Below are 26,399 nucleotides of genomic sequence, written 5' to 3' on the forward strand. Positions count from 1 at the left end.
ATACAACCCAGGGTCTGGCCAACAAGTATCCGAAGAAGGCAAAATCATGAGCCAGATGCGGGCATAACCCTGTCTTAACCCAGACCTAACCGGTGTTACCGACTATAATACTGACCGAATCCAGGTTTAATTGACTGTTACTGTGTTGTACCACATTACTACGTGATTCAAACCCGAAAAAACCCAGGATCTGGCCAACAGGTATGCGAAGAAGGCAAAATCATGTGCCAGATGCGGGCATAATCCAGACATAACCCAGAGCTAACCGGTGTTATCCTCTAAAATATTGATCGATACCAAGTTTAATGGGCTGTTTCTGTGTGGTACGTCATTAGTACGTGATTCAAACCCGAAAAAACCCAGAATCTGGCCAACTAGAATGCGTAAAGGCAAAATCATGAGCCAGACGCGGGCATAACCCAGACCTAACTCAGACCTAACCGGTCTTATACTCTAAAATGTGGATCGAAACCAGGTTTAATAGACTGTTTCCATGTGGTACCACATTACTACGTGACTCAAGACCGAAAAAACCCAGCATCTGGCCAACAAGTATCCGAAGAAGGCAAAATCATGAGCCAGATGCGGGCATAACCCAGACCTTACCCAGACCCAACCGGTGTTACCGACTAAAATACTGACCGAATCAAGGATTAATTGACTGTTACTGTGTCGTACCACAATACTACGTGATTCAAACCCGATAAAACCCAGGGTCTGGCCAACAAGCATCCGAAGAAGGCAAAATCATGAACCAGATGCGGGCATAACCCAGACCTAACCCAGACCTAACCGGTGTTACCGACTAAAATGCTGACCGAATCCAGGATTAATTGGCTGTTACTGTGTCGTACCACATTACTAGGTGATTCAAACCCGATACAACCCAGGGTCTGGCCAACAAGTATCCGAAGAAGGCAAAATCATGAGCCAGATGCGGGCATAACCCTGTCTTAACCCAGACCTAACCGGTGTTACCGACTATAATACTGACCGAATCCAGGTTTAATTGACCGTTACTGTGTTGTACCATATTACTACGTGATTCATACCCGAAAAAACCCAGGATCTGGCCAACAGGTATGCGAAGAAGGCAAAATCATGAGCCAGATGCGGGCATAATCCAGACATAACCCAGAGCTAACCGGTGTTATCCTCTAAAATATTGATCGATACCAAGTTTAATGGTCTGTTTCTGTGTGGTACGTCATTAGTACGTGATTCAAACCCGAAAAAACCCAGAATCTGGCCAACTAGAATGCGTAAAGGCAAAATCATGAGCCAGACGCGGGCATAACCCAGACCTAACTCAGACCTAACCGGTCTTATACTCTAAAATGTGGATCGAAACCAGATTTAATAGACTGTTTCCATGTGGTACCACATTACTACGTGACTCAAAACCGAAAAAACCCAGCATCTGGCCAACAAGTATCCGAAGAAGGCAAAATCATGAGCCAGATGCGGGCATAACCCAGACCTTACCCAGACCCAACCGGTGTTACCGACTAAAATACTGACCGAATCAAGGATTAATTGACTGTTACTGTGTCGTACCACAATAGTACGTGATTCAAACCCGATAAAACCAAGGGTCTGGCCTACAAGCATCCGATGAAGGCAAAATCATGAACCAGATGCGGGCATAACCCAGACCATACCCAGAGCTAACCGGTTTTATCCTATAAAATGTGGATCGAAACTAAGTTTAATTGTCTGTTTCAGTGCGGTACCACATTACTACGTGACTCAAAACCGAAAAAACCCAGGATCTGGCCAACAAGTATGCGAAGAAGGCAAAATCATGAGCCAGATGCGGGCATAACCCTGTCTTAACCCTGACCACACCGGTGTTACCGACTAAAATACTCACCGAATCCAGGTTTAATTGACTGTTACTGTGTTGTACCACATTACTACGTGATTGAAACCCGAAAAAACCCAGGATCTGGCCAACAAGTATGCGAAGAAGGCAAAATCATGAGCCAGATGCGGGCATAACCCAGACCTAACCCAGACCTAACCGGTGTTACCGACTAAAATGCTGACCGAATCCAGGTTTAATTGCCTGTTACTGTGTGGTACCACATTACTACGTGATTCAAACCCGAAAAAACCCTGGATCTGGCCAACAAGTATGCGAAGAAGGCAAAATCATGAGCAAGATGCGGGCATAACCCAGACATAACCCAGACCTAACCGGTGTTATCCTCTATAACGTGGATCGGAACCAGGTCTAATTGACTGCATCAGTGTGGTACCACATTACTACGTGATTCAAACCCGAAAAAACCCAGGATCTGGCCAACAAGTATGCGAAGAAGGCAAAATCATGAGCCAGATGCGGGCATAACCCAGTCTTAACCCAGGCCTAACCGGTGTTACCGACGAAAATACTGACCGAATCCAGGTTTAATTGACTGTTACTTTGTTCTATCACATTACTACGTGATTCAAACCCGAAAAAAACCCAGGATCTGGCCAACAAGAATGCGTAAAGGCAAAACCATGAGCCAGATGCGGGCATAACCCATACCTATCCCAGATCTAACTGGTGTTACCGACTAAAATACTGACCGAATCCAGGATTAATTGGCTGTTACTGTGTTATACCACATTACTACGTGATTCCAACCCGATAAAACCCAGGGTCTGGCCAACAAGTATGCGAAGAAGGCAAAATCATGAGCCAGATGCGGGCATAACCCTGTCTTAACCCTGACCTAACCGGTGTTACCGACTAAAATACTCACCGAATCCAGGATTAATTGACTGTTACTGTGTCGTACCACAATACTACGTGATTCAAACCCGATAAAACCCAGGGTCTGGCCAACAAGCATCCGAAGAAGGCAAAATCATGAGCCAGATGCGGGCATAACCCAGACCAAATCCAGAGCCAACCGGTTTTATCCTCTAAAATGTGGATCGAAACTAAGTTTAATTGCCTGTTACTGTGTGGTACCATATTACTACGTCATTCAAACCCGAAAAAACCCAGGGTCTGGCCAACAAGCATCCGAAGAAGGCAAAATCATGAGCCAGATGCGGGCATAACCCAGACCAAATCCAGAGCCAACCGGTTTTATCCTCTAAAATGTGGATCGAAACTAAGTTTAATTGCCTGTTACTGTGTGGTACCATATTACTACGTCATACAAACCCGAAAAAACCCTGGATCTGGCCAACAAGTATGCGAAGAAGGCAAAATCATGAGCAAGATGCGGGCATAAGCCAGACATAACCCACCCCTAACCGGTGTTATCCTCTATAACGTGGATCGGAACCAGGTTTAATTGACTGTATCAGTGTGGTACCACATTACTACGTGATTCAAACCCGAAAAAACCCAGGATCTGGCCAAGAAGTATCCGAAGAAGGCAAAATCATGAGCCAGATGCGGGCATAACCCAGATCTAACCCAGACCTAACCGGTGTTATCCTCTAAGATATTGATCGATACCATGTTTAATGGACTGTTTCTGTGTGGTACGTCACTAGTACGTCATTCAAACCCGAAAAAACCCAGGATCTGGCCAACAAGTATGCGAAGAAGGCAAAATCATGAGCCAGATGCGGGCATAACCCAGACGTACGCAGACCTGACCGGTGTTACCGACTAAAATACTGACCGAATCCAGGTTTAATTGTCTGATTCACTGTGGTACCACATCACTACGTGATTCAAACCCGAAAAAACACAGGATCTGGCCAACAAGTATCCGAAGTAGGCAAAATCATGAGCCAGATGCGGGCATAACCCTGTCTTAACCCAGACCTAACCGGTGTTATCCTCTAAAATATTGATCGATACCAAGGTTAATGGACTGTTCCTGTGTGGTACGTCATTAGTACGTGATTCAAATCCGAAGAAACCCAGGATCTGGCCAACAAGTATGCGAAGAAGGCAAAATCATGAGCCAGATGCGGGCATAACCCTGTCTTAACCCTGACCTAACCGGTGTTACCGACTAAAATACTCACCTAATCCAGGTTTCATTGACTGTTACTGTGTGGTACCACATTGCTACGTGATTCAAACCCGAAAAAACCCAGGATCTGGCCAACAAGAATGCGTAAAGACAAAATCATGAGCCACATGCGGGCATAACCCAGACCTAACCCAGACCTAACCGGTGTTAACCTGTAAAATGTGGATCGAAACCAGGTTTAGTTGACTGTTTCCATGTGGTACCACATTACTACGTGATTCAAACCCGAAAAAACCCAGGATCTGGCCAGGAAGTATCCGAAGAAGGCAAAATCATGAGCCAGATGCGGGCATAAACCTGTCTTAACCCAGACCTAACCGGTGTTATCCTCTAAGATATTGATCGATACCAAATTTAATGGACTGTTTCTGTGTGGTACGTCACTAGTATGTGATTCAAACCCGAAAAAACCCAGGATCTGGCCAACAAGTATGCGAAGAAGGCAAAATCATGAGCCAGATGTAACCCAGACCTAACCGGTGTCACCGACTAAAATACTGACCGAATCCAGGTTTAATTGCCTGTTACTGTGTGGTTCCACACTACTACGTGATTCAAGCCCGAAAAAACCCAGGATCTGGCCAACAAGTATGCGAAGAAGGCAAAATCATGAGCCAGATGCGGGCATAACCCATACCTAACCCAGAGCTAACCGGTGTTATCCTCTAAAATATTGATCGATACCAAGTTTAATGGACTATTTCTGTGTGGTACGTCATTAGAACGTGATTCAAACCCGAAAAAACCCAGGATCTGGCCAACAAGTATGCGAAGATGGCAAAATCATGAGCCAGATGCGGGCATAACCCAGACTTAATCCAGACTTAACCGGTGTTATCCTCTAAAATATTGATCGAAACCGAGTTTAATGGACTGTTTCTGTGTGGTACCACATTACTACGTGATTCAAACCTGAAAAAACCCAGGATCTGGCCAACAAGCATCCGAAGAAGGCAAAATCATGAGCCAGATGCGGGCATAACCCAGACCAAACCCAGAGCTAACCGGTTTTGTCCTCTAAGATGTGGATCGAAACTAAGTTTAATTGTCTGTTTCAGTGCGGTACCACATTACTACGTGACTCAAAACCGAAAAAACCCAGGATCTGGCCAACAAGTATGCGAAGAAGGCAAAATCATGAGCCAGATGCGAGCATAACCCTGTCTTAACCCTGACCTAACCGGTGTTACCGACTAAAATACTCACCGAATCCAGGTTTAATTGACTGTTACTGTGTTGTACCACATTACTACGTGATTGAAACCCGAAAAAACCCAGGATCAGGCCAACAAGTATGCGAAGAAGGCATAATCATGAGCCAGATGCGGTCATAACCCAGACTTAATCCAGACTTAACCGGTGTTATCCTCTAAAATATTGATCGATACCAAGTTTAATGGACTGCTTCTGTGTGGTACGTCATTAGTACGTGATTCAAACCCGAAGAAACCCTGGATCTGGCCAACAAGTATGCGAAGAAGGCAAAATCATGAGCCAGATGCGGGCATAACCCAGACGTACGCAGACCTAACCAGTGTTACCGACTAAAATACTGACCGAATCCAGGTTTAATTGTCTGATTCACTGTGGTACCACATCACTACGTGATTCAAACCCGAAAAAACACAGGATCTGGCCAACAAGTATCCCAAGTAGGCAAAATCATGAGCCAGATGCGGGCATAACCCTGTCTTAACCCAGACCTAACCGGTGTTATCCTCAAAAATATTGATCGATACCAAGTTTAATGGACTGTTCCTATGTGGTACGTCATTAGTACGTGATTCAAATCCGAAGAAACCCAGGATCTGGCCAACAAGTATGCGAAGAAGGCAAAATCGTGAGCCAGATGCGGCCATAACCCTGTCTTAACCCAGACCTAACCGGTTTTATCCCCTAAAATGTGGATCGAAACTAAGTGGAATTGTCTGCTTCAGTGCGGTACCACATTACTGCGTGACTCAAAACCGAAAAAACCCAGGATCTGGCCAACAAGTATGCGAAGAAGGCAAAATCATGAGCCAGATGCGGGCATAACCCTGTCTTAACCCTGACCTAACCGGTGTTACCGACTAAAATACTCACCTAATCCAGGTTTCATTGACTGTTACTGTGTGGTACCACATTGCTACGTGATTCAAACCCGAAAAAACCCAGGATCTGGCCAACAAGAATGCGTAAAGACAAAATCATGAGCCAGATGCGGGCATAACCCAGACCTAACCCAGACCTAACCGGTGTTAACCTGTAAAATGTGGATCGAAACCAGGTTTAGTTGACTGTTTCCATGTGGTACCACATTACTACGTGATTCAAACCCGAAAAAACCCAGGATCTGGCCAAGAAGTATCTGCAGAAGGCAAAATCATGAGCCAGATGCGGGCATAACCCAGACATAACCCAGACCTAACCGGTGTTACCGACTAAAATACTAACCGAATCCAGGTTTAATTGTCTGATTCACTGTGGTACCACATCACTACGTGATTCAAACCCGAAAAAACACAGGATCTGGCCAACAAGTATCCGAAGTAGGCAAAATCATGAGCCAGATGCGGGCATAACCCATACCTAACCCAGAGCTAACCGGTGTTATCCTCTAAAATATTGATCGATACCAAGTTTAATGGACTGTTTCTGTGTGGTACGTCATTAGTACGTGATTCAAACCCGAAGAAACCCTGGATCTGGCCAACAAGTATGCGAAGAAGGCAAAATCATGAGCAAGATGCGGGCATAAGCCAGACATAACCCAGACCTAACCGGTGTTATCCTCTATAACGTGGATCGGAACCAGGTTTAATTGACTGTATCAGTGTGGTACCACATTACTACGTGATTCAAACCCGAAAAAACCCAGGATCTGGCCAAGAAGTATCCGAAGAAGGCAAAATCATGAGCCAGATGCGGGCATAACCCAGATCTAACCCAGACCTAACCGGTGTTATCCTGTAAAATATTCAACGATAACAAGTTTAATGGACTGTTTCTGTGTGGTACCACATTACTACGTGATTCAACCCAAGATCTGGCCAACAAGTATGCGAAGAAGGCAAAATCATGAGCCAGATGCGGGCATAACCCTGTCTTAACCCAGACCTAACCGGTGTTATCCTCTAAGATATTGATCGATACCATGTTTAATGGACTGTTTCTGTGTGGTACGTCACTAGTACGTCATTCAAACCCGAAAAAACCCAGGATCTGGCCAACAAGTATGCGAAGAAGGCAAAATCATGAGCCAGATGCGGGCATAACCCAGACGTACGCAGACCTAACCAGTGTTACCGACTAAAATACTGACCGAATCCAGGTTTAATTGTCTGATTCACTGTGGTACCACATCACTACGTGATTCAAACCCGAAAAAACACAGGATCTGGCCAACAAGTATCCCAAGTAGGCAAAATCATGAGCCAGATGCGGGCATAACCCTGTCTTAACCCAGACCTAACCGGTGTTATCCTCAAAAATATTGATCGATACCAAGTTTAATGGACTGTTCCTATGTGGTACGTCATTAGTACGTGATTCAAATCCGAAGAAACCCAGGATCTGGCCAACAAGTATGCGAAGAAGGCAAAATCGTGAGCCAGATGCGGCCATAACCCTGTCTTAACCCAGACCTAACCGGTTTTATCCCCTAAAATGTGGATCGAAACTAAGTGGAATTGTCTGCTTCAGTGCGGTACCACATTACTGCGTGACTCAAAACCGAAAAAACCCAGGATCTGGCCAACAAGTATGCGAAGAAGGCAAAATCATGAGCCAGATGCGGGCATAACCCTGTCTTAACCCTGACCTAACCGGTGTTACCGACTAAAATACTCACCTAATCCAGGTTTCATTGACTGTTACTGTGTGGTACCACATTGCTACGTGATTCAAACCCGAAAAAACCCAGGATCTGGCCAACAAGAATGCGTAAAGACAAAATCATGAGCCAGATGCGGGCATAACCCAGACTTAATCCAGACTTAACCGGTGTTATCCTCTAAAATATTGATCGAAACCGAGTTTAATGGACTGTTTCTGTGTGGTACCACATTACTACGTGATTCAAACCTGAAAAAACCCAGGATCTGGCCAACAAGCATCCGAAGAAGGCAAAATCATGAGCCAGATGCGGGCATAACCCAGACCAAACCCAGAGCTAACAGGTTTTATCCTCTAAGATGTGGATCGAAACTAAGTTTAATTGTCTGTTTCAGTGCGGTACCACATTACTACGTGACTCAAAACCGAAAAAACCCAGGATCTGGCCAACAAGTATGCGAAGAAGGCAAAATCATGAGCCAGATGCGAGCATAACCCTGTCTTAACCCTGACCTAAGCGGTGTTACCGACTAAAATACTCACCGAATCCAGGTTTAATTGACCGTTACTGTGTTGTACCACATTACTACGTGATTGAAACCCGAAAAAACCCAGGATCTGGCCAACAAGTATGCGAAGAAGGCATAATCATGAGCCAGATGCGGGCATAACCCAGACTTAATCCAGACTTAACCGCCCTATCCTCTAAAATATTGATCGAAACCGAGTTTAATGGACTGTTTCTGTGTGGTACCACATTACTACGTGATTCAAACCCGAAAAAACTCAGGATCTGGCCAACAAGAATGCCGAAAATGCAAAATCATGTGCCAGATGCGGGCATAACCCAGACCTAACCGGTGTTTTCCTCTAAAATGTGGATCGAAACCAGGTTTAATTGACTGTTACTGTGTCGTACCACATTACTACGTGATTCAAATTCGAAAAAACCCAGGATCTGGCCAACAAGTTTGCGAAGAAGGCATAATCATGAGCCAGATACGTGCATATCCCAGACTTAACCCAGACCTAACCGGTGTTACCGACTAAACTACTGACCTAATCCAGGCTTCATTGACTGTTACTGTGTGGTACCACAATGCTACGTGATTCAAACCCGAAAAAACCCAGGATCTGGCCAACAAGAATGCGTAAAGACAAAATCATGAGCCAGATGCGGGCATAACCCAGACCTAACCCAGACCTAACCGGTGTTAACCTGTAAAATGTGGATCGAAACCAGGTTTAGTTGACTGTTTCCATGTGGTACCACATTACTACGTGATTCAAACCCGAAAAAACCCAGGATCTGGCCAAGAAGTATCTGCAGAAGGCAAAATCATGAGCCAGATGCGGGCATAACCCAGACATAACCCAGACCTAACCGGTGTTACCGACTAAAATACTAACCGAATCCAGGTTTAATTGTCTGATTCACTGTGGTACCACATCACTACGTGATTCAAACCCGAAAAAACACAGGATCTGGCCAACAAGTATCCGAAGTAGGCAAAATCATGAGCCAGATGCGGGCATAACCCATACCTAACCCAGAGCTAACCGGTGTTATCCTCTAAAATATTGATCGATACCAAGTTTAATGGACTGTTTCTGTGTGGTACGTCATTAGTACGTGATTCAAACCCGAAGAAACCCTGGATCTGGCCAACAAGTATGCGAAGAAGGCAAAATCATGAGCAAGATGCGGGCATAAGCCAGACATAACCCAGACCTAACCGGTGTTATCCTCTATAACGTGGATCGGAACCAGGTTTAATTGACTGTATCAGTGTGGTACCACATTACTACGTGATTCAAACCCGAAAAAACCCAGGATCTGGCCAAGAAGTATCCGAAGAAGGCAAAATCATGAGCCAGATGCGGGCATAACCCAGATCTAACCCAGACCTAACCGGTGTTATCCTCTAAAATATTGAACGATAACAAGTTTAATGGACTGTTTCTGTGTGGTACCACATTACTACGTGATTCAACCCAAGATCTGGCCAACAAGTATGCGAAGAAGGCAAAATCATGAGCCAGATGCGGGCATAACCCAGACGTACGCAGACCTAACCGGTGTTACCAACTAAAATACTGACCGAATCCAGGTTTAATTGTCTGATTCACTGTGGTACCACATCACTACGTGATTCAAACCCGAAAAAACACAGGATCTGGCCAACAAGTATCCGAAGTAGGCAAAATCATGAGCCAGATGCGGGCATAACCCTGTCTTAACCCAGACCTAACCGGTGTTATCCTCAAAAATATTGATCGATACCAAGTTTAATGGACTGTTCCTATGTGGTACGTCATTAGTACGTGATTCAAATCCGAAGAAACCCAGGATCTGGCCAACAAGTATGCGAAGAAGGCAAAATCGTGAGCCAGATGCGGCCATAACCCTGTCTTAACCCAGACCTAACCGGTTTTATCCCCTAAAATGTGGATCGAAACTAAGTTTAATTGTCTGCTTCAGTGCGGTACCACATTACTGCGTGACTCAAAACCGAAAAAACCCAGGATCTGGCCAACAAGTATGCGAAGAAGGCAAAATCATGAGCCAGATGCGGGCATAACCCTGTCTTAACCCTGACCTAACCGGTGTTACCGACTAAAATACTCACCGAATCCAGGTTTAATTGACTGTCACTGTGTTGTACCACAATACTACGTGATTCAAACCTGATAAAACCCAGGGTCTGGCCAACAAGCATCCGAAGAAGGCAAAATCATGAGCCAGATGCGGGCATAACCCAGACCAAATCCAGAGCTAACCGGTTTTATCCTCTAAAATGTGGATCGAAACTAAGTTTTATTGTCTGTTTCAGTGCGTTACCACATTACTGCGTGACTCAAAACCGAAAAAACCCAGGATCTGGCCAACAAGTATGCGAAGAAGGCAAAATCATGAGCCAGATGCGGGCATAACCCTGTCTTCACCCTGACCTAACCGGTGTTACCGACTAAAATACTCACCGAATCCAGGTTTAATTGACTGTTACTGTGTGGTACCACTTTACTACGTGATTCAAACCCGAAAATACCCAGGATCTGGCCAACAAGTATCCAAAGAAGGCAAAATCATGAGCCAGATGCGGGCATAACCCATACCTAACCCAGAGCTAACCGGTGTTATCCCCTAAAATATTGATCGACACCAAGTTTAATGGACTGTTTCTGTGTGGTACGTCATTAGAACGTGATTCAAACCCGAAGAACCCCAGGATCTGGCCAACAAGTATGCGAAGAAGGCAAAATCGTGAGCCAGATGCTGTCATAACCCTGTCTTAACCCAGGCCTAACCGGTTTTATCCTCTAAAATGTGGATCAAAACTAAGTTTAATTGACTGTATCAGTGTGGTACCACATTACTACGTGATTCAAACCCGAAAAAACCCAGGATCTGGCCAGGAAGTATCCGAAGAAGGCAAAATCATGAGCCAGATGCGGGCATAAACCTGTCTTAACCCAGACCTAACCGGTGTTATCCTCTAAGATATTGATCGATACCAAGTTTAATGGACTGTTTCTGTGTGGTACGTCACTAGTATGTGATTCAAACCCGAAAAAACCCAGGATCTGGCCAACAAGTTTGCGAAGAAGGCAAAATCATGAGCCAGATGTAACCCAGTTCTAACCGGTGTCACCGACTAAAATACTGACCGAATCCAGGTTTAATTGCCTGTTACTGTGTGGTTCCACTTTACTACGTGATTCAAACCCGAAAATACCCAGGATCTGGCCAACAAGTATCCAAAGAAGGCAAAATCATGAGCCAGATGCGGGCATAACCCATACCTAACCCAGAGCTAACCGGTGTTATCCCCTAAAATATTGATCGATACCAAGTTTAATGGACTGTTTCTGTGTGGTACGTCACTAGTATGTGATTCAAACCCGAAAAAACCCAGGATCTGGCCAACAAGTATGCGAAGAAGGCAAAATCATGAGCCAGATGTAACCCAGACCTAACCGGTGTCACCGACTAAAATACTGACCGAATCCAGGTTTAATTGCCTGTTACTGTGTGGTTCCACACTACTACGTGATTCAAGCCCGAAAAAACCCAGGATCTGGCCAACAAGTATGCGAAGAAGGCAAAATCATGAGCCAGATGCGGGCATAACCCATACCTAACCCAGAGCTAACCGGTGTTATCCTCTAAAATATTGATCGATACCAAGTTTAATGGACAATTTCTGTGTGGTACGTCATTAGAACGTGATTCAAACCCGAAAAAACCCAGGATCTGGCCAACAAGTATGCGAAGAAGGCAAAATCATGAGCCAGATGCGGGCATAACCCAGACTTAATCCAGACTTAACCGGTGTTATCCTCTAAAATATTGATCGAAACCGAGTTTAATGGACTGTTTCTGTGTGGTACCACATTACTACGTGATTCAAACCCCAAAAAACTCAGGATCTGGCGAACAAGAATGCCGAAAATGCAAAATCATGTGCCAGATGCGGGCATAACCCAGACATAACCGGTGTTTTCCTCTAAAATGTGAATCGAAACCAGGTTTAATTGACTGTTACTGTGTCGTACCACATTACTACGTGATTCAAATTCGAAAAAACCCAGGATCTGGCCAACAAGTTTGCGAAGAAGGCATAATCATGAGCCAGATACGGGCATAATCCAGACTTAACCCAGACCTAACCGGTGTTACCGACTAAAATACTGACCTAATCCAGGTTTCATTGACTGTTACTGTGTGGTACCACATTGCTACGTGATTCAAACCCGAAAAAACCCAGGATCTGGCCAACAAGTATGCGAAGAAGGCAAAATCATGAGCCAGATGCGGGCATAACCCATACCTAACCCAGAGCTAACCGGTGTTATCCTCTAAAATATTGATCGATACCAAGTTTAATGGACTGTTTCTGTGTGGTACGTCATTAGAACGTGATTCAAACCCGAAAAAACCCAGGATCTGGCCAACAAGTATGCGAAGAAGGCAAGAACATGAGCCAGATGCGGGCATAACCCAGACTTAATCCAGACTTAACCGGTGTTATCCTCTAAAATATTGATCGAAACCGAGTTTAATGGACTGTTTCTGTGTGGTACCACATTACTACGTGATTCAAACCCGAAAAAACTCAGGATCTGGCGAACAAGAATGCCGAAAATGCAAAATCATGTGCCAGATGCGGGCATAACCCAGACCTAACCGGTGTTTTCCTCTAAAATGTGGATCGAAACCAGGTTTAATTGACTGTTACTGTGTCGTACCACATTACTACGTGATTCAAATTCGAAAAAACCCAGGATCTGCCCAACAAGTTTGCGAAGAGGGCATAATCATGAGCCAGATACGGGCATAACCCAGACTTAACCCAGACCTAACCGGTGTTACCGACTAAAATACTGACCTAATCCAGGTTTCATTGACTGTTACTGTGTGGTACCACATTGCTACGTGATTCAAACCCGAAAAAACCCAGGATCTGGCCAAGAAGTATCCGAAGAAGGCAAAATCATGAGCCAGATGCGGGCATAATCCTGTCTTAACCCAGACCTAACCGGGGTTACCGACTAAAATACTGACCGAATCCAGGTTTAATTGACTGTTACTGTGTTGTACCACATTACTACGTGATTCAAACCCGAAGAAACCCAGGATCTGGCAAACAAGAATGCGTAAAGGCAAAATCATGAGCCAGACGCGGGCATAACCCAGACCTAACTCAGACCTAACCGTTGTTTTCCTCTATAATGTGGATCGAAACCAGGTTTAATTGACTGTTTCTGTGTGTTACGTCACTAGTACGTGATTCAAACCCGAAAAAACCCAGGATCTCGCCAACAAGTATGCGAAGAAGGCAAAATCATGAGCCAGATGCGGGCATAACCCAGACGTAACCCAGACCTAACCGGTGTTACCGACTAAAATACTGACCGAATCCAGGTTTAATTGTCTGATTCACTGTGGTACCACATCACTACGTGATTCAAACCCGAAAAAACACAGGATCTGGCCAACAAGTATCCGAAGAAGGCAAAATCATGAGCCAGATGCGGGCATAGCCCTGTCTTAACCCAGACCTAACCGGTGTTACCGACTAAAATACTGACCGAATCCAGGTTTAATTGACTGTTACTGTGTTGTACCACATTACTACGTGATTCAAACCCGAAGAAACCCAGGATCTGGCAAACAAGAATGCGTAAAGGCAAAATCATGAGCCAGACGCGGGCATTACCCAGACCTAACTCAGACCTAACCGTTGTTTTCCTCTATAATGTGGATCGAAACCAGGTTTAATTGACTGTTTCTGTGTGTTACGTCACTAGTACGTGATTCAAACCCGAAAAAACCCAGGATCTCGCCAACAAGTATGCGAAGAAGGCAAAATCATGAGCCAGATGCGGGCATAACCCTGTCTTAACCCAGACCTAGCCGGTGTTATCCTCTAAGATATTGATCGAAACCAAGTTTAATGGACTGTTTCTGTGTGTTACGTCACTAGTACGTGATTCAAACCCGAAAAAACCGAGGATCTGGCCAACAAGTTTGCGAAGAAGGCATAATCATGAACCAGATGCGGGCATAACCCAGACTTAACCCAGACCCAACCGGTGTTACCGACTAAAATACTGACCTAATCCAGGTTTCATTGACTGTTACTGTGTGGTACCACATTGCTACGTGATTCAAACCCGAAAAACCCCAGGATCTGGCCAACAAGTATGCGAAGATGGCAAAATCATGAGCCAGATGCGGGCATAACCCAGACCTAACCCAGACCTAACCGGTGTTAACCTGTAAAATGTGGATCGAAACCAGGTTTAGTTGACTGTTTCCATGTGGTACCACATTACTACGTGATTCAAACCCGAAAAAACCCAGGATCTGGCCAAGAAGTATCCGAAGAAGGCAAAATCATGAGCCAGATGCGGGCATAACCCTGTCTTAACCCAGACCTAACCGGTGTTACCGACTAAAATACTGACCGAATCCAGGTTTAATTGACTGTTACTGTGTTGTACCACATTACTACGTGATTCAAACCTGAAGAAACCCAGGATCTGGCCAACAAGAATGCGTAAAGGCAAAATCATGAGCCAGACGCGGGCATAACCCAGACCTAACTCAGACCTAACCGTTGTTTTCCTCTAAAATGTGGATCGAAACCAGGTTTAGTTGACTGTTTCCATGTGGTACCACATTACTACGTGATTCAAACCCGAAAAAACCCAGGATCTGGCCAAGAAGTATCCGAAGAAGGCATAATCATGAGCCAGATGCGGGCATAACCCAGACTTAACCCAGACCTAACCGTTGTTACCGACTAAAATACTGACCGAATCCAGGTTTAATTGCCTGTTACTGTGTGGTTCCACACTACTACGTGATTCAAACCCGAAAAAACCCAGGATCTGGCCAACAAGTATTCGAAGAAGGCAAAATAATGAGGCAGATGCGGGCATAACCCTGTCTTAACCCAGACCTAACCGGTGTTACCGACAAAAATACTGACCGAATCCAGGTTTCATTGACTGTTACTGTGTGGTACCACATTGCTACGTGATTCAAACCCGAAAAAACCCAGGATCTGGCCAACAAGAATGCGTAAAGACAAAATCATGAGCCAGATGCGGGCATAACCCAGACCTAACCCAGACCTAACCGGTGTTAACCTGTAAAATATGGATCGAAACCAGGTTTAGTTGACTGTTTCCATGTGGTACCACATTACTACGTGATTCAAACCCGAAAAAACCCAGGATCTGGCCAAGAAGTATCCGAAGAAGGCAAAATCATGAGCCAGATGCGGGCATAACCCAGACGTAACCCAGACCTAACCGGTGTTACCGACTAAAATACTGACCGAATCCAGGTTTAATTGTCTGATTCACTGTGGTACCACATCACTACGTGATTCAAACCCGAAAAAACACAGGATCTGGCCAACAAGTATCCGAAGAAGGCAAAATCATGAGCCAGATGCGGGCATAGCCCTGTCTTAACCCAGACCTAACCGGTGTTACCGACTAAAATACTGACCGAATCCAGGTTTAATTGACTGTTACTGTGTTGTACCACATTACTACGTGATTCAAACCCGAAGAAACCCAGGATCTGGCAAACAAGAATGCGTAAAGGCAAAATCATGAGCCAGACGCGGGCATTACCCAGACCTAACTCAGACCTAACCGTTGTTTTCCTCTATAATGTGGATCGAAACCAGGTTTAATTGACTGTTTCTGTGTGTTACGTCACTAGTACGTGATTCAAACCCGAAAAAACCCAGGATCTCGCCAACAAGTATGCGAAGAAGGCAAAATCATGAGCCAGATGCGGGCATAACCCTGTCTTAACCCAGACCTAGCCGGTGTTATCCTCTAAGATATTGATCGAAACCAAGTTTAATGGACTGTTTCTGTGTGTTACGTCACTAGTACGTGATTCAAACCCGAAAAAACCGAGGATCTGGCCAACAAGTTTGCGAAGAAGGCATAATCATGAACCAGATGCGGGCATAACCCAGACTTAACCCAGACCCAACCGGTGTTACCGACTAAAATACTGACCTAATCCAGGTTTCATTGACTGTTACTGTGTGGTACCACATTGCTACGTGATTCAAACCCGAAAAACCCCAGGATCTGGCCAACAAGTATGCGAAGATGGCAAAATCATGAGCCAGATGCGGGCATAACCCAGACCTAACCCAGACCTAACCGGTGTTAACCTGTAAAATGTGGATCGAAACCAGGTTTAGTTGACTGTTTCCATGTGGTACCACATTACTACGTGATTCAAACCCGAAAAAACCCAGGATCTGGCCAAGAAGTATCCGAAGAAGGCAAAATCATGAGCCAGATGCGGGCATAACCCTGTCTTAACCCAGACCTAACCGGTGTTACCGACTAAAATACTGACCGAATCCAGGTTTAATTGACTGTTACTGTGTTGTACCACATTACTACGTGATTCAAACCTGAAGAAACCCAGGATCTGGCCAACAAGAATGCGTAAAGGCAAAATCATGAGCCAGACGCGGGCATAACCCAGACCTAACTCAGACCTAACCGTTGTTTTCCTCTAAAATGTGGATCGAAACCAGGTTTAGTTGACTGTTTCCATGTGGTACCACATTACTACGTGATTCAAACCCGAAAAAACCCAGGATCTGGCCAAGAAGTATCCGAAGAAGGCATAATCATGAGCCAGATGCGGGCATAACCCAGACTTAACCCAGACCTAACCGTTGTTACCGACTAAAATACTGACCGAATCCAGGTTTAATTGCCTGTTACTGTGTGGTTCCACACTACTACGTGATTCAAACCCGAAAAAACCCAGGATCTGGCCAACAAGTATTCGAAGAAGGCAAAATAATGAGGCAGATGCGGGCATAACCCTGTCTTAACCCAGACCTAACCGGTGTTACCGACAAAAATACTGACCGAATCCAGGTTTCATTGACTGTTACTGTGTGGTACCACATTGCTACGTGATTCAAACCCGAAAAAACCCAGGATCTGGCCAACAAGAATGCGTAAAGACAAAATCATGAGCCAGATGCGGGCATAACCCAGACCTAACCCAGACCTAACCGGTGTTAACCTGTAAAATATGGATCGAAACCAGGTTTAGTTGACTGTTTCCATGTGGTACCACATTACTACGTGATTCAAACCCGAAAAAACCCAGGATCTGGCCAAGAAGTATCCGAAGAAGGCAAAATCATGAGCCAGATGCGGGCATAATCCTGTCTTAACCCAGACCTAACCGGTGTTACCGACTAAAATACTGACCGAATCCAGGTTTAATTGACTGTTACTGTGTTGTACCACATTACTACGTGATTCAAAACCGAAGAAACCCAGGATCTGGCAAACAAGAATGCGTAAAGGCAAAATCATGAGCCAGACGCGGGCATAACCCAGACCTAACTCAGACCTAACCGTTGTTTTCCTCTATAATGTGGACCGAAACCAGGTTTAATTGACTGTTTCTGTGTGTTACGTCACTAGTACGTGATTCAAACCCGAAAAAACCCAGGATCTCGCCAACAAGTATGCGAAGAAGGCAAAATCATGAGCCAGATGCGGGCATAACCCAGACGTAACCCAGACCTAACCGGTGTTACCGACTAAAATACTGACCGAATCCAGGTTTAATTGTCTGATTCACTGTGGTACCACATCACTACGTGATTCAAACCCGAAAAAACACAGGATCTGGCCAACAAGTATCCGAAGAAGGCAAAATCATGAGCCAGATGCGGGCATAACCCTGTCTTAACCCAGACCTAACCGGTGTTACCGACAAAAATACTGACCGAATCCAGGTTTCATTGACTGTTACTGTGTGGTACCACATTGCTACGTTATTCAAACCCGAAAAAACCCAGGATCTGGCCAACAAGAATGCGTAAAGACAAAATCATGAGCCAGATGCGGGCATAACCCAGACCTAACCCAGACCTAACCGGTGTTAACCTGTAAAATGTGGATCGAAACCAGGTTTAGTTGACTGTTTCCATGTGGTACCACATTACTACGTGATTCAAACCCGAAAAAACCGAGGATCTGGCCAACAAGTTTGCGAAGAAGGCATAATCATGAACCAGATGCGGGCATAACCCAGACTTAACCCAGACCCAACCGGTGTTACCGACTAAAATACTGACCTAATCCAGGTTTCATTGACTGTTACTGTGTGGTACCACATTGCTACGTGATTCAAACCCGAAAAACCCCAGGATCTGGCCAACAAGTATGCGAAGATGGCAAAATCATGAGCCAGATGCGGGCATAACCCAGACCTAACCCAGACCTAACCGGTGTTAACCTGTAAAATGTGGATCGAAACCAGGTTTAGTTGACTGTTTCCATGTGGTACCACATTACTACGTGATTCAAACCCGAAAAAACCCAGGATCTGGCCAAGAAGTATCCGAAGAAGGCAAAATCATGAGCCAGATGCGGGCATAACCCTGTCTTAACCCAGACCTAACCGGTGTTACCGACTAAAATACTGACCGAATCCAGGTTTAATTGACTGTTACTGTGTTGTACCACATTACTACGTGATTCAAACCTGAAGAAACCCAGGATCTGGCCAACAAGAATGCGTAAAGGCAAAATCATGAGCCAGACGCGGGCATAACCCAGACCTAACTCAGACCTAACCGTTGTTTTCCTCTAAAATGTGGATCGAAACCAGGTTTAGTTGACTGTTTCCATGTGGTACCACATTACTACGTGATTCAAACCCGAAAAAACCCAGGATCTGGCCAAGAAGTATCCGAAGAAGGCATAATCATGAGCCAGATGCGGGCATAACCCAGACTTAACCCAGACCTAACCGTTGTTACCGACTAAAATACTGACCGAATCCAGGTTTAATTGCCTGTTACTGTGTGGTTCCACACTACTACGTGATTCAAACCCGAAAAAACCCAGGATCTGGCCAACAAGTATCCGAAGAAGGCAAAATAATGAGGCAGATGCGGGCATAACCCTGTCTTAACCCAGACCTAACCGGTGTTACCGACAAAAATACTGACCGAATCCAGGTTTCATTGACTGTTACTGTGTGGTACCACATTGCTACGTGATTCAAACCCGAAAAAACCCAGGATCTGGCCAACAAGAATGCGTAAAGACAAAATCATGAGCCAGATGCGGGCATAACCCAGACCTAACCCAGACCTAACCGGTGTTAACCTGTAAAATATGGATCGAAACCAGGTTTAGTTGACTGTTTCCATGTGGTACCACATTACTACGTGATTCAAACCCGAAAAAACCCAGGATCTGGCCAAGAAGTATCCGAAGAAGGCAAAATCATGAGCCAGATGCGGGCATAATCCTGTCTTAACCCAGACCTAACCGGTGTTACCGACTAAAATACTGACCGAATCCAGGTTTAATTGACTGTTACTGTGTTGTACCACATTACTACGTGATTCAAACCCGAAGAAACCCAGGATCTGGCAAACAAGAATGCGTAAAGGCAAAATCATGAGCCAGACGCGGGCATAACCCAGACCTAACTCAGACCTAACCGTTGTTTTCCTCTATAATGTGGACCGAAACCAGGTTTAATTGACTGTTTCTGTGTGTTACGTCACTAGTACGTGATTCAAACCCGAAAAAACCCAGGATCTCGCCAACAAGTATGCGAAGAAGGCAAAATCATGAGCCAGATGCGGGCATAACCCAGACGTAACCCAGACCTAACCGGTGTTACCGACTAAAATACTGACCGAATCCAGGTTTAATTGTCTGATTCACTGTGGTACCACATCACTACGTGATTCAAACCCGAAAAAACACAGGATCTGGCCAACAAGTATCCGAAGAAGGCAAAATCATGAGCCAGATGCGGGCATAACCCTGTCTTAACCCAGACCTAACCGGTGTTACCGACAAAAATACTGACCGAATCCAGGTTTCATTGACTGTTACTGTGTGGTACCACATTGCTACGTTATTCAAACCCGAAAAAACCCAGGATCTGGCCAACAAGAATGCGTAAAGACAAAATCATGAGCCAGATGCGGGCATAACCCAGACCTAACCCAGACCTAACCCAGACCTAACCGGTGTTAACCTGTAAAATGTGGATCGAAACCAGGTTTAGTTGACTGTTTCCATGTGGTACCACATTACTACGTGATTCAAACCCGAAAAAAACCCAGGATCTGGCCAAGAAGTATCCGAAGAAGGCAAAATCATGAGCCAGATGCGGGCATAATCCTGTCTTAACCCAGACCTAACCGGTGTTACCGACTAAAATACTGACCTAATCCAGGTTTCATTGACTGTTACTGTGTGGTACCACATTGCTACGTGATTCAAACCCGAAGAACCCCAGGATCTGGCCAACAAGTATGCGAAGATGGCAAAATCATGAGCCAGATGCGGGCATAACCCAGACCTAACCCAGACCTAACCGGTGTTAACCTGTAAAATGTGGATCGAAACCAGGTTTAGTTGACTGTTTCCATGTGGTACCACATTACTACGTGATTCAAACCCGAAAAAACCCAGGATCTGGCCAAGAAGTATCCGAAGAAGGCAAAACCATGAGCCAGATGCGGGCATAACCCTGTCTTAACCCAGACCTAACCGGTGTTACCGACTAAAATACTGACCGAATCCAGGTTTAATTGACTGTTACTGTGTTGTACCACATTACTACGTGATTCAAACCTGAAGAAACCCAGGATCTGGCCAACAAGAATGCGTAAAGGCAAAATCATGAGCCAGACGCGGGCATAACCCAGACCTAACTCAGACCTAACCGTTGTTTTCCTCTAAAATGTGGATCGAAACCAGGTTTAGTTGACTGTTTCCATGTGGTACCACATTACTACGTGATTCAAACCCGAAAAAACCCAGGATCTGGCCAAGAAGTATCCGAAGGAGGCATAATCATGAGCCAGATGCGGGCATAACCCAGACTTAACCCAGACCTAACCGGTGTTACCGACTAAAATACTGACCGAATCCAGGTTTAATTGCCTGTTACTGTGTGGTTCCACACTACTACGTGATTCAAACCCGAAAAAACCCAAGATCTGGCCAACAAGTATCCGAAGAAGGCAAAATAATGAGGCAGATGCGGGCATAACCCTGTCTTAACCCAGACCTAACCGGTGTTACCGACAAAAATACTGACCGAATCCAGGTTTCATTGACTGTTACTGTGTGGTACCACATTGCTACGTGATTCAAACCCGAAAAAACCCAGGATCTGGCCAACAAGAATGCGTAAAGACAAAATCATGAGCCAGATGCGGGCATAACCCAGACCTAACCCAGACCTAACCGGTGTTAACCTGTAAAATGTGGATCGAAACCAGGTTTAGTTGACTGTTTCCATGTGGTACCACATTACTACGTGATTCAAACCCGAAAAAACCCAGGATCTGGCCAAGAAGTATCCGAAGAAGGCAAAATCATGAGCCAGATGCGGGCATAATCCTGTCTTAACCCAGACCTAACCGGTGTTACCGACTATAATACTGACCTAATCCAGGTTTCATTGACTGTTACTGTGTGGTACCACATTGCTACGTGATTCAAACCCGAAAAACCCCAGGATCTGGCCAACAAGTATGCGAAGATGGCAAAATCATGAGCCAGATGCGGGCATAACCCAGACCTAACCCAGACCTAACCGGTGTTAACCTGTAAAATGTGGATCGAAACCAGGTTTAGTTGACTGTTTCCATGTGGTACCACATTACTACGTGATTCAAACCCGAAAAAACCCAGGATCTGGCCAAGAAGTATCCGAAGAAGGCAAAACCATGAGCCAGATGCGGGCATAACCCTGTCTTAACCCAGACCTAACCGGTGTTACCGACTAAAATACTGACCGAATCCAGGTTTAATTGACTGTTACTGTGTTGTACCACATTACTACGTGATTCAAACCTGAAGAAACCCAGGATCTGGCCAACAAGAATGCGTAAAGGCAAAATCATGAGCCAGACGCGGGCATAACCCAGACCTAACTCAGACCTAACCGTTGTTTTCCTCTAAAATGTGGATCGAAACCAGGTTTAGTTGACTGTTTCCATGTGGTACCACATTACTACGTGATTCAAACCCGAAAAAACCCAGGATCTGGCCAAGAAGTATCCGAAGGAGCCATAATCATGAGCCAGATGCGGGCATAACCCAGACTTAACCCAGACCTAACCGGTGTTACCGACTAAAATACTGACCGAATCCAGGTTTAATTGCCTGTTACTGTGTGGTTCCACACTACTACGTGATTCAAACCCGAAAAAACCCAGGATCTGGCCAACAAGTATCCGAAGAAGGCAAAATAATGAGGCAGATGCGGGCATAACCCTGTCTTAACCCAGACCTAACCGGTGTTACCGACAAAAATACTGACCGAATCCAGGTTTAATTGACTGTTACTGTGTTGTACCACATTACTACGTGATTCAAACCCGAAAAAACCCAGGGTCTGGCCAACAACTATCCGAAGAAGGCAAAATAATGAGCCAGATGCGGGCATAACCCAGACTTAATCCAGACTTAACCGGTGTTATCCTCTAAAATATTGATCGAAACCGAGTTTAATGGACTGTTTCTGTGTGGTACCACATTACTACGTGATTCAAACCCGAAAAAACTCAGGATCTGGCCAACAAGAATGCGGAAAAGGCAAAATCAAGAGCCAGATGCGGGCATAACCCAGACCTAACCCAGACCTAACCGGTGTTTTCCTCTAAAATGTGGATCGAAACCAGGTTTACTTGACAGTTACTATGTCGTACCACATTACTACGTGATTCAAATCCGAAAAAACCCAGGATCTGGCCAACAAGTTTGCGAAGAAGGCATAATCATGAGGCAGATACGGGCATAACCCAGACTTAACCCAGACCTAACCGGTGTTACCGACTAAAATACTGATCGAATCCAGGTTTAATTGACTGTTACTGTGTTGTACCACATTACTACGTGATTCAAACCCGAAGAAACCCAGGATCTGGCCAACAAGAATGCGTAAAGGCAAAATCATGAGCCAGACGCGGGCATAACCCAGACCTAACCGGTGTTAACCTCTAAAATGTGGATCGAAACCAGGTTTGATTGACGGTTTCCATGTGGTACCACGTTACTACGTGAATCAAACCCGAAAAAACCAAGGATATGGCCAACAAGTATCCGAAGAAGGCAAAATAATGAGCCAGATGCGGGCATAACCCTGTCTTAACCCAGACCTAACCGGTGTTACCGACAAAAATACTGACCGAATCCAGGTTTAATTGACTGTTACTGTGTTGTACCACATTACTACGTGATTCAAACCCGAAAAAACCCAGGGTCTGGCCAACAAGTATGCGAAGAAGGCAAAATCATGAGCCAGATGAGGGCATAACCCTGTCTTAACCCAGACCTAACAGGTGTTACCGACAAAGATACTGACCGAATCCAGGTTTAATTGACTGTTACTGTGTTGTACCACAATACTACGTGATTCAAACCTGATAAAACCCAGGGTCTGGCCAACAAGCATCCGAAGAAGGCAAACTCATGAGCCAGATGCGGGCAAAACCCAGAACAAACCTAGAGCTAACCGGTTTTATCCTCTAAAATGTGGATCGAAACTAAGTTTAAATGTCTGTTTCAGTGCGGTACCACATTACTACGTAACTTAAAACCGAAAAAACCCAGGATCTGGCCAACAGGTATGCGAAGAAGGCAAAATCATGAGCCAGATGCGGGCATAACCCTGTCTTAACCCTGACCTAACCGGTGTTACCGACTAAAATACTGACCGAATCCAGGTTTAGATGACTGTTACTGTGTTGTACCACATTACTACGTGATGGAAACCCGAAAAAACCCAGGATCTGGCCAATAAGTATGCGAAGAAGGCAAAATCATGAGCCAGATGCGGGCATAACCCAGACGTACCCAGACCTAACCGGTTTTATCCTCTAAAATATTGATCGAAACCAAGTTTAATGGACTGTTTCTGTGTGGTACCACTTTACTGAGTGATTCAAACCCGTAAATACCCAGGATCTGGCCAACAAGTATCCGAAGAAGGCAAAATCATGAGCCAGATGCGGGCATAACCCATACCTAACCCAGAGCTAACCGGTGATATCCTCTAAAATATTGATCGATACCAAGTTTAATGGACTGTTTCTGTGTGGAACGTCATTAGAACGTGATTCAAACCCGAAGAAACCCAGGATCTGGCCAACAAGTATGCGAAGAATGCAAAATCGTGAGCCAGATGCGGCCATAACCCTGTCTTAACCCAGACCTAACCGGTTTTATCCTCTAAAATGTGGATCAAAACTAAGTTTAATTGACTGTATCAGTGTGGTACCACATTACTACGTGATTCAAACCCGAAAAAACCCAGGATCTGGTCAGGAAGTATCCGAAGAAGGCAAAATCATGAGCCAGATGCGGGCATAACCCAGTCGTAACCCAGACCTAACCGGTGTTACCGACTAAAATACTGACCGAATACAGGTTTAATTGCCTGTTACTGTGTGGTTCCACACTACTACGTGATTCAAACCCGAAAAAACCCAGGATCTGGCCAACAAGTACGCGAAGAATGCAAAATCATGAGCCAGATGCGGGCATAACCCAGACTTAATCCAGACTTAACCGGTGTTATCCTCTAAAATATTGATCGAAACCGAGTTTAATGGACTGCTTCTGTGTGGTACCACATTACTACGTGATTCAAACCCGAAAAAACTCAGGATCTGGCCAACAAGAATGCGGAAAAGGCAAAATCAAGAGCGAGATGCGGGCATAACCCAGACCTAACCCAGACCTAACCGGTGTTTTCCTCTAAAATGTGGATCGAAACCAGGTTTACTTGACTGTCACTGTGTTGTACCACAATACTACGTGATTCAAACCTGATAAAACCCAGGGTCTGGCCAACAAGCATCCGAAGAAGGCAAAATCATGAGCCAGATGCGGGCATAACCCAGACCAAATCCAGAGCTAACCGGTTTTATCCTCTAAAATGTGGATCGAAACTAAGTTTTATTGTCTGTTTCAGTGCGGTACCACATTACTGCGTGACTCAAAACCGAAAAAACCCAGGATCTGGCCAACAAGTATGCGAAGAAGGCAAAATCATGAGCCAGATACGGGCATAACCCTGTCTTCACCCTGACCTAACCGGTGTTACCGACTAAAATACTCACCGAATCCAGGTTTAATTGACTGTTACTGTGTGGTACCACTTTACTACGTGATTCAAACCCGAAAATACCCAGGATCTGGCCAACAAGTATCCAAAGAAGGCAAAATCATGAGCCAGATGCGGGCATAACCCATACCTAACCCAGAGCTAACCGGTGTTATCCCCTAAAATATTGATCGACACCAAGTTTAATGGACTGTTTCTGTGTGGTACGTCATTAGAACGTGATTCAAACCCGAAGAACCCCAGGATCTGGCCAACAAGTATGCGAAGAAGGCAAAATCGTGAGCCAGATGCTGTCATAACCCTGTCTTAACCCAGGCCTAACCGGTTTTATCCTCTAAAATGTGGATCAAAACTAAGTTTAATTGACTGTATCAGTGTGGTACCACATTACTACGTGATTCAAACCCGAAAAAACCCAGGATCTGGCCAGGAAGTATCCGAAGAAGGCAAAATCATGAGCCAGATGCGGGCATAAACCTGTCTTAACCCAGACCTAACCGGTGTTATCCTCTAAGATATTGATCGATACCAAGTTTAATGGACTGTTTCTGTGTGGTACGTCACTAGTATGTGATTCAAACCCGAAAAAACCCAGGATCTGGCCAACAAGTTTGCGAAGAAGGCAAAATCATGAGCCAGATGTAACCCAGTTCTAACCGGTGTCACCGACTAAAATACTGACCGAATCAAGGTTTAATTGCCTGTTACTGTGTGGTTCCACTTTACTACGTGATTCAAACCCGAAAATACCCAGGATCTGGCCAACAAGTATCCAAAGAAGGCAAAATCATGAGCCAGATGCGGGCATAACCCATACCTAACCCAGAGCTAACCGGTGTTATCCCCTAAAATATTGATCGATACCAAGTTTAATGGACTGTTTCTGTGTGGTA

The sequence above is a fragment of the Colletes latitarsis genome, chromosome 5, assembly GCF_051014445.1.
Source record: "Colletes latitarsis isolate SP2378_abdomen chromosome 5, iyColLati1, whole genome shotgun sequence".
Lineage (NCBI taxonomy): Eukaryota > Metazoa > Arthropoda > Insecta > Hymenoptera > Colletidae > Colletes > Colletes latitarsis.